Genomic DNA, 17,918 nt, shown 5'->3' on the forward strand with positions numbered 1-17,918 from the left:
CCCCACCACTCTCACACACTGACCACTGGACACTTCACACCCCACCACTCTCACACACTGACCACTGGAGACTGTACAGCCCACCACTCTCACACACTGACCACTGGACACATCACACCCCACCACTGTCACACACTGACCACTGGACACATCACACCCCACCACTCTCACACACTGACCACCGAGATCAATGCATCTTTTCAACAGGCTGTCCAGATACTGAGCACTGGTCGTCGTACAGCGTCATAACCCACACACTCTGGAGGACAGTATGGGCACACTTCAACACTCTGCTAGGATTTTTGCAGAAGCCTCCTTACCAGCATTGCTCAGCAGACTGATCCTGTGTCTACAAAAACAACAATCCAGTAAATGAGCTTGACGAACATGAGCTTGTTTTTCAAAGCCTTTGCAATCACATATAAACTTTCTCCTCAGCAAGCACCACCAAAAGAAGAGGAATGGACTATCTGTCCCTACTGTTACTCATCTTCCAGTATATGCAGCTCACTGTTAACTCCAGCAGGTTATCCTGTAGACCAGACACCCCGGACAGGTGATGGTATAGCCCAGGCACCCTAAAGAGGTGAGCGTGTAGCTACTTTACATTTTTTATGCCTTCCAAACTACAATTCTCCCAGCTCGCACACACACCTAAAAAGAAGATAAAGCACATATTGTTTCTGGATGAAGTTTTAAACGAGGGTGTAAAAATCGTGGGAACATGAGCAGGTAGGTGTAGGGTGGCTCGAACGGTTGTACTAAATTACTTTCGCCGGGAGTGGACGCCAGGTGTGCACACGGGGGTGAACCCGCAGCGGACTGACCGCAGGAGAGCGGACACGGGCTCCTCAGCACTTCCCCGGACAGCCTGCGGATACGGACTCACGCCGCCCCTCTCTCCCGGAGCCACCTGCCCCGGTCTGAGCCTCCCTCTGTGGGCTGGCTGAGCTACCGTACCACACGACCACCCGACCACACGCCGAAACCCAGCCCGGACCGAAAGGAAGACGCCACTCATTCAACTATGTTCCATTTCCTTTGTGCGCGTACTAAAGAGCGTAAAAAAAGAGGGGAATAATAATCATAATAATTTACTTTGCTGACGTTTTTATGGAAGTTTTGAGACCATCGGCCGACCCCAATCTGAGCTCGTTCTTCGGGAGGAGTTTGTGGAGTCGGGGCTTCTGCTGCCTGGTCCCGGACCGCTGCGTGCCGGGCTCGGTCTGGGGTAAGACGGAGGCGAGGCAGAGCGAGCGCTGTCAGTGGGAGGGAGGAGGGGTGGAGATGTGGAGGGGCTGGACCGCTATTTGCGCTGAATCGGGGACAAAGGCACGCGATGAACTGCACGGCTCTGTGCTTAACACGACGCCTTGCGTGGCTTTTAAAGACCCACACGGCGAATGAGCTCTACAGTGTTCCACAGGACGAGAATTAAAAAGTGTGTTTGTTGTAGTATTTTTTGCTTTTCATTGGCCTTTCGGCCAACATTACCCCCCCCCCACACACACACAACCCGATTACAACTGATGGCCAACGTATGCGTTCAGGTTGGGCGTCTAAATTTCCCCTTGATGCGCGAAGCACCGCACGTGTAAAAGCGATCCGACGGTGTGCCCTCGCTCGCTCAAGTTGCGAGGACGCGCCGGGCTTTGTTCTACCGAAAATAAACGAGCCGAGCGCGTTCGGAAGAACCACACGGATCACCGGCAAGGCTGTCAGCAATCTTGAACTAACAAAATGAGAAGCCGAATCGTCTTACCTTCGAGGATCATTCACGCACTAATCTTCCCGGCGGTCCGCTCCTCCGGATTCTCCCGGTCCGGCGTGACTTCTTGTTCTGCCCAGGACCAGAGGATCTGGGAGCGGGATCAGCGTAGTAGGAGGGGGGGGGGACTTGTAGTCCTGACCCCGGTTCGGGAGGCACGAACCTGACCCACAGTGAGCCCCCGAGTTCTGGACGCCCCGGTTCGGGCTCAAGCTGTGGCGGCGGGGCGAGCCAGGACTCACATCCTCCTGCCCGCAGGGCTGTGCCGGGCGCTTGCTCCTGTGTGACCTGGGTGGGTGGGTGGGTGGAGGGGGGGGATCGCTGGTGCTGATGCGAGATGGCTCGCCCTGCTTTCGTGTGCTGTCACGCCTCTGGTTGAAAACAACCGAAATACAAAAAAAGAGCTTTTGAGAGGCAGCAGGAGACTGCCGGTGCCTTCCTCCACTCCGTAAAAGCCAAGTCAACAGATCTCGAGTCCCGATTTCTTTTGTGTGTGTGGTGTTTTTTTTTTGTTGTTGTTGTTTCCACGCAGTACGGGCTGCTGATGTCCGTTCTCAAGCTTTTCCCTCGGCCCGTCTGTGCACCGGTCACATGTGAAGTGCTATAGAAACTGTTCACTTGCGGCTCAAGTATCCTCGTATCCGCGCAGCTGTCGCAATACTATTACATAAATCTGTGGGTTTTTTTTTTTGTCCAAAAGTGTTTCGCCGAGAAACACTTCTCGCCACCCGGGTCTACCGCATGATCAAGCGCTGCTGCGCGGAAAACTGAACTACCTTCTCTGTCAGCAGCGGAATTCTAGGAAACACGGGGTGGCGATGGTGGTGTGGGGGATATCAGGAGAGTCCTTTTGTTTCATCCAGCCCTTCCTGCGAGGCGTGTACTTCACGCTTTTCACCGCGCCGTCTTCTCAAGCCGTGAGTGCGGAGTGCGCCGGTTTGCCTGTCACAAGGAGTCCAGCCCCGTGCGCTCCGTGGTGCCGAGTGCTCTCTCCCCTCTTCTCTGGTCATACTAGGCTGCGGAGCCCAGCAGCGCATCCAGCCGCCTAGTAAAGAGAGCACCGCCCATCAACAAGCGCCCCGTGACGACACCCCCGTGCCCCGTCACTCACCGGGCGCGGCCACACCCCATCCATTCATAAAGTAGCGCGCCGGCCCCTCCCGCGGACACAGGAACTCCGGGAGCCGGAGGGACAGTACCGCTTTCCCCGCGGAACAGCCCTGCCCCAGGTCCGGGGAGCGGACTGAGGGCCCCCGAGTCTCGCCGCTGTTAGAGCCGAGAAAGTCTGAAGAGGGGAGGCGAAGGACAGTTTGGGGAGGTTGTTCCGATTAAGGGCTGCGCCTGCATGAGATCTTTTTTTGTGTGTGTGAACGTGTGATAAGACAGGTACTGTAACACGTGAGAAAGAAGATATTGTTGGGGTTTTTGTTTTGTCTTCGCACACATAATGCATTGCATTACGCCAAGAGCCGAAAACGTGTATTGAATATGACGTTTTAACCAGGCAGGACTCGTCATAGTGTGTCTGCCGCCGATACCCGCGGTGCGCGTCTGCTACATCCCTGCAGGGGGCAGTCTTACCACGCTTTTCCTCCGTGCCAGGTCGCTCTCAGCCCGGGGGAGCCGTGTTGCCGCAGTTTTTGAGCCCAAGTTTGCACCGGCGCCGCGTCCTGTAGTTTCCCAAAGCACCGTGAGGGCGCAGGGGAGGGCAGGGGTGTCTCCGGGGCGCTGTCCTAGCCAGGACTGCGGTACAAACTGCCCCGAGCAGCCGCCCGAATCAGCTTGGAATGTCAGTTTCCCCGGAAGTGTCGAGCCCGGCCATTGCATTTCAGACTGAGGCTCTTGTTCTTGATCTGCTCCACTCCATCACCGGTCCTGGTGATCCACACGCCTGCCCGCCCCAGTTACATAGACAGATTCGTTATTAATCCCGCAAGGGAAACTGCGGAGCCAGAGCAGCCTGGGACAATCAAAACAGCACCGTACAGCATAGTAATACCATAATACAACAATACATCATCGAAGCCTTAACTGACCTAAGAAGTCGCTTCATTGGAATGTTTGCATTTTGTTTCTAGTCACAAGTTTGAGATTTCATTATATACATTGTATAGCTACAGCGGTTAAAGCTCCAACAGATCAAATCATTTAATTATTAAATTATTATTATTACTATTATTATTATTATTATTATTATTATTATTATTATGATAGTAGTCAATGAAGTGGTTTGATTGTGTAATCAAGTGTTCGGCTGGAACAAAAACCAGCAGGTGTTTGAGTCACCAGGACCAGGACTGGAAACCACTGTGTTGAATGGTGAGCGGTGAGCACTGGCTATCAGTTACATCGTATATGTATGGCCACTAAGCTGCATATGGCCATCTGAGGAAAGCTGCAGCTGGGGCGATAATATCTCACGCCTCTGGCTGGCTTGGTGTGTGTCTCCCAGCTGGGAGCTGCGCTTCAGTACAGGACACCCTCCTAACATATAGAAAACTTCAGGAGTGAAGCACCATCTAAATGAATGAATAATGAACTGAAGGAGTCAGTAATATATTACTCCAGGAACAGCTAAACTCTCTCGCTGCAGAGCAACGTCTTGCATTTCTTACTGACATAAATGCACGCGGTCAAGCCCGGATTAGATCTTTTATGTGTCACAGGGTCCACCCAATGCAATAATTGAAATATTATCTCTGGATGCACTGAATGCGCTTGAAGTGGGTAGCAGGCAGAGTTGAGCACAGCACAGCGCTGCTCTTCAATCTACAATATGTTTCCTTGGTAACATGACACCTTGAGCGTGATGCTCCAGATGTTCTCTGTGAGGGTGTAAAGGCTGGCGGCCGAGCGCAGGGGTGTGGCGCGTGCAGCGGACCCTGGGATTAAGTCCGACTGCGCCCAGGCCCCCCTGAGCAGCCACAGCAGCCGAGGGGCCGGTACTCTGAAATTTCAACACCTCCCCCATACACACACGTGCTCTGCTCTAGCTGGGGCAGCGAGAATGGAGAAAAGAAAGAAGTTATGAATTATTAAGTTTTTTGGGGGGGGAGGCGGGATTCTCTGAATATTTGTTTCATGTTACAAAACGAATCAAAACAGAAAAGGAACCCAGCTAAGGACGTGAGCTGAATCCCACTGCAGCAGTAAGAACTTCATGCAGCTCGGTGCTGCCTGCAGAGGTGATGTGGGCACTGTAGCGCGATGCGGTTTCTCCACCAGTGTCACTCTCTGTGAAGGCATGATCTCCTGTTGTGTGGTTCACACCTGTAGCCATGTGGCTCACTACTCCTGTACACATGCCTTGACACGTCTGGTACAGTAAATGAACGAGATGAGTGCGGCACAGTTTGCAATCAATTCAGAGGGAGAGAAATCCTATGGTAATATTAGATCTGTTGTTTAACTGGGCTCTTTTAACTTGACAGACAGCAGGCCTGACTTGCGGCAGGGGGACCCCAGTGTGATCCTTGTTTCTCTGTCTCTAATGCACAGCTAGTATAACCGAGGACAAGCCATTCCAGATGCTCCTTTTTGGCCTCCTTTTCTGGTGTTTCCCAGGGACAGGACACATTGACCCACAGTCCTTCCAAAACCTCAGAGGCAGAGGACGTATTGAACACAGAGCTGGGATTGGAGGAGGCCCATATTCCTGGGCGTGTCTGTCCCTGATGTCATGTCCAGAAAGCCCACAGAGTGACAGGCCTTGGGTAGCAAAAACCGTGCATCTCAATAGTCACTGACCACAGCTGCCCAGCTGCCTTTATAGATCCCCGGCCCCCCCGAGTGCATGTTTTCAGGTTTCCCTTGTCTTCAGAGCAAAGAGAAGCACAGCTGCTACCTTCCATCTCCTCCAGATCACCTTGTGTAACTAACGCAGAGCAAGGATAGAATAGTTCTGGAGCTTGTTAGTGCCATATTACCTCTGTACCTCTGATACAACGTTCTGACTATCCTGTTGTTCTCCCTCTTGGTAGATGAGCTGCATTGTTTTCTCCCCACTTGATTTGAAATCATCCACAGTCTTGTTGCACTACGTTGATTGTCTGATCTAAAACCGTCAGACTGAACCCGCTGCCTCCTCGGTTCCCTTCGGCACCCGTTTTCATGCTCGTCAGTAGACACTAACAGGGTCTTCAGCCTAGGAACATGGGGGTTCCTGTGTCTGTGCACTTGACTCCTTGTGTGATGCTGGGAAATCACTCTCACTGACCCTTGGCCACATGCAGGCAGAAAGCTGAGCTAAGGTTTGCCTGTAGGCAAGGCCACAACTGAAACTCATCCGGTTTCTTGAGCTCTTTAGAGTAAAGCCCTAACAGAACCGAAACTGGCATGATGAAGCACGGGCATGTCTGGGCCGCCTCCGGGCCAGCGCACCACTCAGCAGAGCAGTACAGCAGTACAGCACACACCAACCTGGCCATAGAAAAGAGGAAGTGAAGCAGAACACAGGATTTCATCCCTTGTCAATGCCATGGTGCTTCAAGACAGCTCTTTCCAGCAAGTGTCTGGGGATCTTTAAATCTCCACTGTGTGGACAGGAGCTCAGTTTCTGAAAGACAAGTCTGCCCATAGAAAAGTGCTCCCTGTCATCCTTTGGAAGTGCAGTATTGGATTAGAACTGCCGATCCTCAGAGAGAGGTCTCACTTGCCAATCTATTGACACAGCTTCCAGATTCAGCCTGGCTGATACAGCAATAACCACCAGCGCTCTGAACACAGCACTGTGCATTTCATTTAACATTTCCTCCTTTGTTGCTGCTTGGGGGCTTTAATTGAAAGAGTCCAGCGCAGGCGCTTTTGTCTTGGCTACATCCCACTGCTATTGATGCCCACTGGGAAAACAGGAGCTGGATCTTCAATGCTTCAGTGCCCCTGACCCACTCAATGATCTCCGGAGAAAGTGCTGATTGGGAGGATCAGAAAGACCTGTGTAGGCTGATTTAGACAAAGGGCGGGTGGACGGTCGCACAAAACCCATGAAAGAGACTGGCAAATACTGCACCGCAACGAGCCAGATTGATTTCACTCAGCACTCTCAATGTCAGGGAGCAGATCCCTGTCCATATTCACAATGGCCTCCTCCTGCATCCCAAAGCCACTCCATTCACAGCGCTGATCCTCCTCACAATGGGCTATTACAGCACGGCCACTTAACCTTGATCACTCGTTCAGGGCGCGCACAGCTGACTCACCACTGCTGAGGCCACCTCGGCACAGGCCAGTCTTCTCTTGAGCGGTCTGAAGGCTTTTGATCTTAATTTAAATACTGTTTCACATGACACCATGGAAGAAAAGATTGGTAACATTTCTGTTGGACCATGTCTGTCCTTGACAACACCTGTGCAATGATGAAAACCCTCACCCCAAAAATGAAAAAGCAGAGTTTTAACTGCCTAGCCCCATTCTGGCATTGCCAAATGCAATTCAGCCTGACTTCCCCCTCTAATTAGATACTGACTTAGACGGGGACAAAGTCAAACATGACATGTGGTCCCAGCCATGTGCTCTTGAATGTGATCGGACAGTAACGTAGACCAGAAAGGAAACCCGAGAGCAGGAGATGAGAGCCAAAGATCACAAAAACATTTACAGCTGACAGGTGCTGCTGGCTAGGTCCTTGTGTTTGTGGATGTGGAAGTTTGTTCCAACTTCACCACTGCACAACTCCCTGCCTGAAGCCCTGCCTCCTCTTCAAGCAATCTTGTGCACTGACAGTCCAAGGACAGGCCAGAGTGCTCCTGCAGGCATTGTCAACAGAGGAAACTGTCACTGAGTCCAAGGACAGAGGAGAACTGGGCCTCTCCCCTCCAGCCAAGCCCGGCCCAGCCCGGTCCAGCAGGCGAAGGTGGGAGTCCTGGCTGCAGTCACCCCTTGTCAGAGGCTGGATGTGAAAGAGTGATCTCTGGGGTTTAGGAATGATTGAGACGTCTGACCAGGTCCTCGACATCTAGCTAACACCTTTGACACCTTTGCCAGTCTGAAGGCTCACTGCAGCTGTGGAAAATACAGTTCAACAACACTGCACGGGCAGCGGGCGTCTGGACCTTCTGCAGACAGAAAGGATCCAGTCTCAGAGAGCTTTCACCTGCCAGGTGTCTTCAGATCCCCACCTGGCTGAAGGCCACGCGCCTGGAAGTAATTCAGCTCGTTTGTTCAGCAGGCGCTCAGCTGGGGCGGGAATCGTAAGGCCCTGCGGACCCGGGAGCCACTGTCGGTGCAGGTGTCCCTGAGAGACTTGAGAGGAAAAGTCACACTCCACGCTGAGCCTGTCCACACGCCAGGCTCACACGTCTGCTGGCCTCAATCTCCAGGCGTGTCATCCGCGGTAACCTAGACTATTTATAAATCTTAAAAGAGACGCCAAGTTGGCTTGAAGCTGACTCCCAGAGGCTTCACTTTTTTAGCTGCACTTTCGGGGGTAGCCATGGAAACGGGATGAGTGCGGTTGATGCCCTGACAGTCTTGTGCGAGCTCATTAGCGATGCCTAGATAATCTTTCTTTCTTTATTTTGCCATGTGGCACTCAGCCTCCTCGAAGCACGTGAACCACCGAATGCCAAGGTGTTGGGTCTTTCTTTGACCTCTGACCTTCGACCCAGCAGAGCGCCCTAGGAATGGACTGGACTGGACTGGGATGGGTGTGAGGTGCATTAGGGTGATGAAGGAGAGTTTTTGCCAGTGGTTATATCACCCTGCAACTCAGACCTGTCACCCCACTGAAGCTCATCAGGTGTCAGCCTGGCCAGTACCTGGATGGGAGACCTGGTTGCTGCTGGAGGAGGTCTTAGTGGGGCCAGTAGGGGGTGCTCACCCTGTAGTCTGTGTGGGTCCCAATGCCCCAGTGTAGTGATGGGGACACAATACTGTAAAAGGGTGCTGTCTTTTGGATGAGATGTAAAATCAAGGTCCTGATTCTCTGTGGTTATTATTATTGTTATATGTTTCAGAGGATCCCAATTTACTATGTCATCTGAACAAAATGTTAGCAGAATGGGTTACCTTTACATGAAGTGAATGTTAAAAAATGCTTTTTAATTCTATTTTGCATTGTTAACTTAATAAATTGAATGGCTTAAAGTGACAATTTAGTCTAATTTCTTTCAGCTTTTTTTCCTTTAAGTGAATGATAGGATGTTCTGTTGGGTTCTGTCCATTTATAAATAACTTTGGGTCAGAACCACCCAATTCCTGTGTATTTTTCTATCCTGGTTATACTGTCCCATAGTTGAAATGTCTGCAATGTTCAGATTGATCTTTAAAGTTCACTTTTCTTAGTTCACGTTTCTTACATATTGCATGAACCTGAAGTGAACAGTGTTATTTTGCACTAACTGTAATAATGAAAACATTTTAGATGGTCCCTAACAGTCATTTGCTGTCTCTTATCAAGGACTTCAGAGAAGAGAGTTTCTTTAAGGAAACAAAAAGCTCTCTTAGATATTTTGACATCATAGGGATAATCTCTTCATCAAACTTAGGATCCTTAGGAGTAAGAAGTGAATCTGTTTTGTCTCTCTAGAATAGACTTAAGACCAGTAAATGCCACAAGACATTCTGTGTTGGATTATATGGTTTGAATGTATATTACTTTGCCAGAAAAACAGCTTCTGATAAAATATGAGGATGCACAATGAAGATGCACCAGCCTGTGTTTTATATCAATAGTTCACTGTGTATACTGTACACATAACATTATACAAAGCGAACAGATCACTTTGTTGGTTGTTTGAGAAATACATATAAAGTAAATACCTAAATTTATGTAATTTTGTTAAAATGTAATATGCTGAGTGTTTGGCACTTGTTGAGTAAAACTGTCAGAACGAGTGAATGAACAATCTGTGTAATCTCCAGGAAACATGATTTTTGTTATTGTAAGAACAGCAAATGACATGCCCCAGATGATTAATGAGCATAGTTGAAGGCGCCGGTCTGTGAGAGTTGGTTCTGTGAGGGACAGGCCACATCCTGAATGGCTGGAGGTCAAGACATTAGCTCAGGACTACCAAATCCATTTGATTCACCTGCGTGATCATTTTCAGGCACCACAGGAAAGCCCAGGATGTAAAAGGAAGTAATAATGCCCTCTTCAGCAGAATGGCTGCATCCCACTACATCTGTCTGAACCTGACCCGCATTCTTGGAGGGCATTCAGGGCCAACGATAATAGCTGAGGGCTGACATTATCGTGTTCTGTGGGCCAGTGAACATCGGAGCTGCTCATTTTCGATCAGGATAATGCAAGACCGCAGAGCTACAATCAAGGATTACAACGACATATCTTCAAGAAAACAACGTGGAGGTTTTCACTCCGGCCAGTTTTTACTCCTGATATGATTCCAAGAGTCTGGGACTAACTCGCTTACGCCATCAAGGGGAGACAACCATGACAGCTCACTCGTCACCAGCAGGCTACAGGCTGCAGCTGCACTGGACGTCTGGCAGGACTTATCACAGCAGTCTCTCCAGAGGCCGATCAGGTGCATGCGTCAGCGCCTTGACATTATTCATTGGAATTCAAGTCAAATTTGTTCTGATAGCTCATTGTGATTCTTTGATTTTTTTAAAATTTTTGGTTCTCACTTTCTACAACTTTATTTGAAGTCTTTGTTTGAAATATTTGATGCAATCCAATAAGCCTGATTGACCCATTTCTTTTGTGCATCAGTACAGTATATGTGCAGTTCCGGAGCTTCTTTCTAGATGTGCGTTGGTTTTGATCACTTTGACAGGTTGTTGTGTCTTGAGATACATCACGTTGAATCTTGGGTTATGTTGCTGACATTGTTTCATGTTTATGACTGATGAAAAACCCCATGCTGACTAACTAGCTAATTGGTAATTAACTAGCAATGCCTACAATATGCATTCTCAAGATATTTTAACATTTACTGAACTCAGAATATATATTTCTGGAAATGATTCCTATTTTGTTTACCATCTTCTTAAAATGTAAAACTAATTTTCTGGCAAACCTGAGGCAAAAAAGGATTTTTCACTTTATGCACTGAGAACAACACATGCACCAGGGACTCACTCGGTTCAGCATGCTGTCAGCTGGAGTTTACATCTTTTAATAGTGGTTTCCCCCTGATGCTCAGCTTCTTCCATTTAAATCACATTTATCCACTATCGTTTGACCTGGTCTGTAATCACTTGACTCTTGTACAGACACATTACTGTGCTCATTGTGAATTTAATTGTTTCTTTTATCATAAGTCACTGTAAATGAGGCATCAGCATCAAAACATGAGTTTAACCTGGTAATAAAAAGTGACAGTGACAGAACCCATTCCCATTCTGGCCCTTGGGAGGCACAAATATGGACGCCACACTGTAAAGGTGGCATAATGAATTCATTTTGTGCATTCTTATAGCGCTTTTTCATCCCAAAGGATCCCAAAGAACTTAACAAATAGGAGGAAACCCACCTCAATTAGAAATGAATAATCCAGTTGGTTTAAGGTAGAACATTAGACAGGCTAGATTGTACAAAACCAAGAGTGACGTCTTGCCAGGACACTCTTCTGAAAGTCCCACGGGGTCTTTAAAGGGCCGGTCTTTGGTCACCATTCAGGGGTACAAGTTTGGAAATTCGGATTTCAGAGGGAAGAGCGCCACCTACTGGTACATGCTACCGAGATCAGGTGACAACACTTCTACCTGCTTTTCGGCCAACGTGAAGGTGAACCTGGGCTGGGCTGAGTTGAGCTTGGAGGGAGGGGGCTGGAGTTCTGGAAGGTCAGCCTCCTCTAGGTATCGAGGAGCTCTTGACGACTCGCCGGTGTCACGGGTGTCGGAAGGGACGAAGACCCTGTGCGAAGCGGCGGGACGTGGGGTTAGACCGGCCTCAGCAGTGCAAAGAGTTCTGGAGTGCCGTATAGAGACCTGTGCCCTCAGGCCACGGACAGATCGGCGGCCTGGTGCTCGGCGGGTCTCAGGACATCCGAACGTCAATGCTGAGCGAAGGTGAATCAGAAACCCGGACATATATAGCCCCAGACTGAGAGACACCGGAAGGAGATCAAAGCACAGGAAACTAGGGACAGGACAGAGTAGGAGCGCCCTCTGGCCGCAGAGGGCCTGACAGCCGCTGCTGACAGGCACCCGCGCACAGAACCTCAGCTGACGCGCTCCGGCCCCCACGCCTGGGCTGACGTGCCGAGGACACGGGGGCTCGCCAGACCTCAGGCCCCGGCGCTCACACCACGCACACACCTCACGGACCGGACGACCGCGCGAAAGAGGGAGGGAGAGGGTCTTTGTCACGATTATAGTCCCTCCTCCTTAAGGGTGCTCCAGCCCTTTCACTTGAGACTTTATTCTGTGCCCCTGTTTCCCATTCCCAGCCCACCTTAAAAGCCAGGCGCTGACGCTCATCCGGGCTCTGCATCTGGTTTCCGTATCGTGCGAGTCCGGGACCTGGAAGCGCCTGGTCCCGTTAAGGTTTTAACCTCTGTTCCCGTTCCTGTTCCCTGTCCGCCGGTTCCGACCCGGCCTTCGTGTTTTAATTCCTTGTTCTGATGGATCTCCTGGTTTTGGACTTACTCGTGTGTTTTGGATACTCTAAGGATTACACTTTTGGATTGTTTGCCTCGGCCACACCTCCCCCGTGCACCAGCGCACCTTGGACACGCCCCCCTGTCTTCAGCCCCGTATTCCTGCATGACGTTTCCCCAGTGTTTCCCCACTTCTTCGGATTGTGTCGTCCGCATAGGGTCCGGAAAGAACTGTTCGTTACAGGTCTTGACTTCGCCGCCCCTGCCAGCGTCTTTGCTTTATAAAAGGCCACTTGCCCATTGACCAGCGTGCACAACACGCGCGGACGAGCGCCAGCGTCGGCACCGGCAGCTGTTCCTCCTCACAGCCGGGGAATGACGCTCGCAGAGCCGCGAAGGCCGTCACACAACAGCGAGCGTAGCCTCTTGAGCGGAGAGCCGGCCGCCTTGATGGCACATATTCTCCTGGACTCCCGGCTGCTCTCCCCGAGGTTTATTTTCGAAGCGAAACAGGACCGTGGTGTCTGCGGCACCCCGCCGCTCCTCGAGAGGGAGCCCCAGAAAACATGCCAGTCGCCACTGTCCCTCACAGGGGCAGACCTGCCGCGAGTGAGCTCGTATAATTAGTCTGAATCTTGTTTTTGCAGTGGATTCCTGGCCGTGAGGGGCTGACGACCACACCCAGGAGAAAAGGGAAGGAAAAGAGAACAATCTCGGCAAAGACCAGTCGCAATAAAGTTCAGCGTGGGTAAACAACTGCTGACCCCGACTGGGCGATTACTGAAACCGAAAGAGGCTGGACACAGCGCCGTTGTGGGATGTCACACTCCTCGTTTCCCCTGTCCGCAGTAACACGGGAAACACGGCCGCTGGGGCAGGCGCTGTTGTTACTGTACGCCTTCTCTAGCTCTCTGTCTCGGCTCCTCGCCTGAGCTTAAAAATAGACTTGACGCGTAAAAAACAAGCAACAGGGCGCGGAGCGCCGAGCTGCTTCCCTGGAGCCTACAAGCGCCAGTTTGGGTTTCTTGAACCTTCGCGGCGCGACGTGTCTGCCTGTCAGCGTGTTGCCTCTCACCTCGTTCTGCGTTCGCGCAGATACGTTTTATTGACAGTATTTACTTTTTTGAGATGTCAATTTTTGCTTCACTTCAGGTAATAAAAAAGTAAAGTCAAACGGAAAGCGGTGCTGCGAGGCTCCTGTCGGCTCCTGTCTGTTACTTAGCAACCGAAGTGCAGGAAACCTCACAAGATGCAGAAGTGAACTCGACAGTTCTTGGCTGGAGTTGAACTCAGTTTCCCCCGACATTTATCGGAAAGTGGAGGTTAGGTGTTCGGGGCCTCACCAGCTCCCTGAACACTCCGATTATTCAAAAGGCAAAATAACACAAAACCTTTCATGCACAGTGTTCTACAAGTTGTGTTTATCATACTGTTGTGTGATACGATGCAGTACGTTAACTCCACACTTGCTACTTCTTGTGATGTGATTCGTTTTATTTTATAGACTGGAAACCTTTCGATTGTTTTGCATTAATGATCACCGAAAATAGCTATTATTGTTCTTACTTAAAAAGTGGTGCACACTCAGTATTTTTAGGCGCTGGCCACCACTGTCCTGAGCCACCACTAAATCTTGTTCCCACACACCAAATATGTCATACACTGCAGTGTGTTTGTTTTATATTTATACATATATTGGCACCTACAGACCAGTCTACATAATGTAGGTCATGAGGAAACCTCAAGTTCCTAGTTTGTTTTACAGAGCCGAGGTGATAGACGAGCCCAGCCCCATTCAGTCCCGGACACAAGTCACGAAGAGCAGGAAGATGTCACACGCCCAAATTTATGAAGTGATCAGAAACCACTTGTGCTGAACTCTGCTGCTCCCGAGTCCTGCGGCTTCTTATTCCGGAGTGGTTATAGAGAACACACCCGAAACACACTGACCTGAAGTGCAGCCACTGCACGCTCATTCACTGCACATGTGCCAACAGTGCTGAAGGGTGAAGGGCTGCTCTCTGCTGTGCGCAGGCCTTGCCTGCTCCTGCTCGGACACCTCGTGACAGCTGGGCCTGTGCCGGGGGTCAGGGAGCAGTTGACTTCGGTCAGGAGGGGCTGCTGGGCTGTAATCTGATTTGCCGCCCCCCTGCGGGCTGCGGGCAGCTCGTGCCCGGGCGCTGTGGTGCGAGAGCTGAGGGCAGCTGCCACCAATCAGCAGGGCGCAGAAGGACAGGATGAGTCTCAGAGAGCCACTGCGCATGGCCCTGTCCCTCCCTGCTTTTCGTTCCAGCTTGGCAACCTCTGGGTCACGTCCTCAGCTCCTCACAACCACAGACCTCAGCATAGACAGGCCTCTGCCTCCGGCAGTTTCCGTAGGCGGCAACCTCGGAATGAATTAACCTATCATCTTGCCCTTTCTCTACCACACCCGAGGCTCTATCATACTTCAGGACTTCTCGCAGTATCCTCTAGGCTCAGTATTGGGTTTACACCGCTCAGAGCCTGAATCCTTTGAGTTTGTCCATCCCCAAAGCTCTAGTCCTGTATCAAGACTAGAGCATCTCTCCTGACTGCCTCCTTGGATTAGCGTTTATCGGCACCTCTGCCCTTCGGATATACTTCTCAGATAAGTACTCTCGACCCTTTCGCCCTTTAGACTCTGCACAATCAGGCAGAGAACTGACACCCCTAACACCTACCACGTGCCCACTGTATCCTTTTTCCTTCCTGTGAAATTCCAGCATGACGCTCCTGCTCTGTGAAGCTCTTCCTCACACAGCTCCCTGTTCTCCTCCTGCAGGCCCTCCTACATCGCCCTTCTGACCTATCAGGAACCCAGGCGTGCCTCAGTCCCATGTGGGCCTTCAAACTGCTTCTGCGCAGGTGATGCTCAGATATTCTTTTTACCCCCCCTCTCGTACCTTTGTCTCCCTCATGGTGATGCCTGTCAGCCATCTCCTCCTGGGACGACCCACAAGGCATTGCAAACTCTCTAAACCCGACCTCACTCTCTGCCTCCCGGACAGTGCAGATTGCTCTCTCCCACCCAGTCGGAGTTCTGTCGCTTGTGTGCAGTGAATGCCTGGTTTAAGCCCGGTTAACCTATTCCACGCTTTTCCAAACTTTCATCTGGGTTGTTTGGCTCATGGCTCCAAACATTCCCAACAGCTTTCAAAGAAAGACATGTTTTTCGCTTGAGCAAAGATTTCCGAGCTGCTGATTTTTCCATCTATCTGATATTTGCTCAGATACATATCTCGCAGGTCAGAGGAGAAGTGCAGCACTTCAGAGATGAAGGCAGTGCTGAGGGATCTCTGGATCTTCCTGCAGATAAATACCAGTTAGACATTCAGATATAGCTGCCCAATGTGCCGCTACACACAGGGATGAGAGGAGTGATTGTGCACCATGACTGGAGACATGTAGTCTACAGCTAAATACCTACGAAATCTCATTGCCTCGGGAGAAACTCAGCCTCTGTGTTATTTTAAGTCTGACACACATTCATTCCAATTTAAGTCCTCAAATGACGATGCGTTGCTCCGTGATTACTGTTATTACGTATTGCTGTACCGGATTATTAAATCACTTTTTGAAATACATTGTACTGGACTTGATCTGTGCTGACTTTTACACACAGCAGATACTGCAATCACTGCATTACTCAATACATTTCTGAGACTCCATAAGGGGGCAGTACAGTGGCGCAGGGGTCAGTATTGCTGACTCACTGCTCTGGGTTCAAGTCCTGGGGTGCTGTCTGTGTGGAGTTTGTATGTTCTCCCCATGTTCTTGTGGGTGCTCCAGTTTCCGCCCTCAGTCCAAAGTCATACTAATAAGTGAAGTGGCTTGTCCGAGAGCTGTCCCTGGTGTGAAAGTGTGCATGTTGATGTCTATGTGTGCCCTGTGATGAACTGCCATCCCATCTAGGGTGTCCCCTGCCTTGTGCCTGTTGCTTGCTGGGATAGCCTCTGGCTCCCCCTTTTCCCCAATGGATGGATGGGCGTTATAAGGTGTCTGCATGTAACTCGGTGCCTCTCTTGTTTGAGCAGTGCACCAGTGATATACAGTAGGTGTGCAGAGCTGGCCTCACCTTCCCAGCTTGACAGACCATGCCCAACACCCTGTTGAGGACATCCTAGCGTGCTTGACTACAGTTGTGATTGCGTATATACATATATCTCAGCTTTCATATATCTCTGCTTGTGTCAGAAGAAAAAAATGGGCAACAAAGTGGCATCCTGCCAAGCACTGCAGCCTCACAGGCCCACGGTCACCCATCCTTGTGACAGGTTTCTGTGACAGAGAGGAGATAAAACCAGTTGTCTCTCTGGCATCGTTTAAAAAAAAAGTAAATTTAGATCATCTAGTAGACTGCAATGGTAACATTAGTGAATTTAGGACGGAGAAACTTTTCTTATAAATCCTGTGGGGAACTGCTTGGGTGCCCAACATCCCTACCATACTGAAACTGTGATGCCCTGACGAGCCACAGTTCTCCTGCAATGACCTCATCCAATCCCACGGCACATTCCACACGTGGAAGGAGCTCGTCAGGACCATCCTTAACAAGTTCAGGCCAGGCTTCTCAGCCCTGTTAGGAGCCTCACACACTATTTAAGTCCTGGGGGACCATTCCTAAGGGCTCGCCAATGAGTCAATAACTCTAGTGTGTTCGCTCTCTGTTTCAGGTTTCCAGAAGGTATCTACAGTTTTTTCCCCCAGTTCTGCTCTCCCAGGTCCAGTTCCCAGACCCTGCCACCACTAATCGCCCATCAACCCTCCCTGACCTCCTCCCAGACCCGTCTGCCTTTCCTGCGCATCTCTCCTGCCTGCTGCTTCCTACCTGCTTCATCTGCGCATCTCAGCTGTCCCCCACCCCTCCTTCTATTTCCCATCATCATCATCATCATCATCATCATCATCATCCAGTAAACTCCTTCGTCTTCACCGCTGAACAGGCTCCTGAAATAATTCGCCATGGCCCTTATCCACTCATGGGCCCGGCCTGACAGAAATGAGATAATACTTCTGAAACAAATTCCAAGTCCATTGTGCTGCAGACACAAGCACAGGAGCCAAAGAGCGCAGTAAGAGGGTTGATCTCAGGATTCGATCAGAAGCATGGTGGGTGAAAGAGTTAACTGCTGCTTTTCAGCACAATGTCTCGGGATGCCTAGAGGAGACAGCGCACTGACCTGACCTCTGCAGACAGAGCAAGCAGGACAGCAGCATTGTGGGCCACAATAACGTCCCTTATTTCAGACCTTGGCCGGCACAGATGAAAGCCATGATGGGCGGTTGTGGCAAGAGAGAACGGACAGGAATTGTGCTAAACTAGAGTAACACGTCTTAATGCTTCAGAAACATGCTGTACGAAGCATAGAAAATTCACAGCAAAAGGTAGAACTAAGCAGGCTAGACAATGCTGACAGCCGTAATGTAACAGAACAATGTTAAACATGTTAGGAGAATAAAGTCTTTATGGAGAAAGTAAGAGCCACCAGAACCTGCAAAGTCAGTGAGTACAATGAGCTGTGAGCACGTCATCACTAAGTACACTCTACTTACTAAAACATTTATTTATTCATGATGACAACAATAAATATTACAGTTGATAAAAGATCGGTGAGAAATTATGC

General features: G+C 50.1%; 1 protein-coding gene across 2 annotated transcripts in view; it reads right to left on the minus strand.

Moving 5' to 3' along the window:
• The window catches only part of rhobtb4 (Rho related BTB domain containing 4), a 78,652-nt gene extending 75,496 nt beyond the window's left edge, over positions 1–3,156 (minus strand). Inside the window, exon 1 of one of the 2 annotated variants that reach the window (XM_088630569.1) lies at positions 1,763–3,156. The gene's annotated coding sequence lies outside the window, so the exon portion shown is untranslated. Of the gene's footprint in view, positions 1–1,098; positions 1,232–1,762 lie in introns of those variants that run through there. The other variant, XM_088630573.1, reaches the window with a different exon arrangement.
• Between the last annotated feature and the right edge of the window lie 14,762 nt (positions 3,157–17,918).

This window comes from Lepisosteus platostomus, chromosome 4 (genome assembly GCF_059453375.1).
Source record: "Lepisosteus platostomus isolate fLepPlt1 chromosome 4, fLepPlt1.hap1, whole genome shotgun sequence".
Taxonomy (NCBI): Eukaryota; Metazoa; Chordata; class Actinopteri; order Semionotiformes; family Lepisosteidae; genus Lepisosteus; species Lepisosteus platostomus.